Source organism: Orcinus orca, chromosome 3, assembly GCF_937001465.1.
Source record: "Orcinus orca chromosome 3, mOrcOrc1.1, whole genome shotgun sequence".
NCBI classification, from domain to species: domain Eukaryota; kingdom Metazoa; phylum Chordata; class Mammalia; order Artiodactyla; family Delphinidae; genus Orcinus; species Orcinus orca.
The window spans coordinates 6742414-6744670 of NC_064561.1; positions in this window are offsets into that span (position 1 = coordinate 6742414).

Here is a 2257-nt window from a genome sequence, read left to right on the forward strand (position 1 = left end):
CTGCCGATGCAGGGGACGCGGGTTCGTGCCCCGGTCCGGGAAGATCCCACATGCCGCGGAGCGGCTGGGCCCGTGAGCCATGGCCGCTGAGCCTGCGCGTCCGGAGCCTGTGCTCCGCAACGGGAGAGGTCACGACAGTGAGAGGCCCGCGTACCACTAAATAAATAAATAAATAAATAAATAAATAAATAAATAAATAAATTCTGCTTATTGCTATAAAAAAAATTAAAAAGGAAAGAAAAGAAACTCAAGAAAACTCAAGCCCCTCACCTTTGGATATCCCCCGTCCTGGACACCTGGGAGCCCCTGGGTTGGGGGCAGGGATGTGGACACCTGGTATAAGAATGAAGATGTGAAGGGGGGGAGCTCACCCCCAGCCAAGAGAGAGCTGAACAGAACCACTGGAGGTTCCCTGAGAGCCTGGGAGAATGGTGGAATATGCCACACCAAATGGACACCAGTGTTCTAGAACTTTCTAAATTAGGTCTCACCTGCATCCCTGATCCAGGCTTTAATTCAATTCTGTTGATTTTTTCTTCGTAAGAGACTGTTTACCGTAGACTTAAGAGCATTACCCATCCTCGTGGTTCACCTGCCTGACCCGGGGTAAGTTGCTCATCCTCTCGGGGCCTCGGTTTCCTCATTTGTACAATGGGTGGTAATCCTTACTTCAGCTGTGAGACTTCTGTGAGTGTACATAGAGCATGTAGAACAGTGTCTTGCCCACAGTAGGTGCACGATAAATGCCTGAGGAATAAATGACTACCCACTTTGTGTCTGACACACTCGGTTTCCCAAATCTCTACAAAGATAGAGTCTGGAAAGTGGGCACTCAGTGAACCCAAGTCACGGGAGGCTATGAGGTTTAAGGAGAAAGTAAGTTCTCAAAAAATGTCCACTCCAGGGACTTCCCTGGTGGCACAGTGGTTAAGAATCCACCTGCCAATGCAGGAGACATGGGTTGGAGCCCTGGTCCAGGAAGATCCCACATGCAGTGGAGCACCTAAGCCCGTGCGCCACAACTACTGAGCCCATGTGACACAACTACTGAAGCCTGCACCCCTAGAGCCCATGCTCTGCAACAGGACAAGCCACCACAATGAGAAGCCCGCGCACCGCAACGACGAGTAAACCCCACTCACCACAACTAGAGAAAACCCCCTCACGGCAACGAAGACCCAACACAACCAAAAATAAAAATAAATAAAATAAATAAATTCATTAAAAAAAAAGTCTATTCCACACAATCAGCAACTTTGTCTATTGTGGTCACTGCTGTGTCCTCAGCATGCTAAGTAGGGCCAAGCTTGTAGTAAATATTTAATGAATTTTTGTGGGATAAATGTATATTGTCATTGTTTGGGGAGGTCTGGGTCCCTCCAATAGGCAAGACTCTCCAACCTGGCAGTACTGACTTCACTGAAGAAGAAAGAACCAGACAAACTTGTCTGCAGCCCCACCTGCTTCGAAGGGGCAGACACCACAGATTGGGTTCAACGTCTTTAATAGGGCATATTAAACAGCCAGTGAGAATTATTTCAGGCCAGAGAAAGCCTTCTTCCAGGAATCTTCAAGCAAGATGTGTTTTCCTCCCTGGTTTAATATGTATAATTTGCCTGTTGGAAAAGCAGCCCAGAGAGATTGGCATGATTTAGGAACAATAGACAGTGGACCATTTACCAAGGGTAATCGGTTCCTGCAAGGAAGGAGAAAAGCCATGCAGTGCATGCTGGGCTCACAAAGGTCTGAAACTCGGTAAGAGCTTTTGACCCATGCATTTCCCAGAAGCTTCCACTACACTGGGTCCCCGCGGTCAGATGGCTAAATGCCATATGGCTGATCATGCCTGTGATTGGGAAATGAAAACGTAATGCCTGCATTGCCCCAGTTGGAACAACTACCCCAGAAACTCTCGCCAGCTTCACAAGGGCAGAGGAGGGGACAGTCCTCTTTCCTTCTGCCCCTACCGGCCAATCCCAACCAAGCCTTGAGTGCATGCCCAGGGCCACATGGCCCAGGCTCCCTGCTGGGGGAGGAGAGGCCTTCAGGATGAGATCCCATGGCTGATGGGAAAGGCAGCCCTCCTAACACCCTGGCCCCCAAGGCGTGGGTGGGGCCTGGAAAACTTCTCAATGCAACTGTCCCCAGCCCCCCACCCTGCGAAGGACTGGCTGAGGAGGGCGGAGCAGCCCCCTCGTCACCCATTGGATTTATGGGAATTTCCTCCCCGTGTTCATTTAGACATTAACTCGGCCAG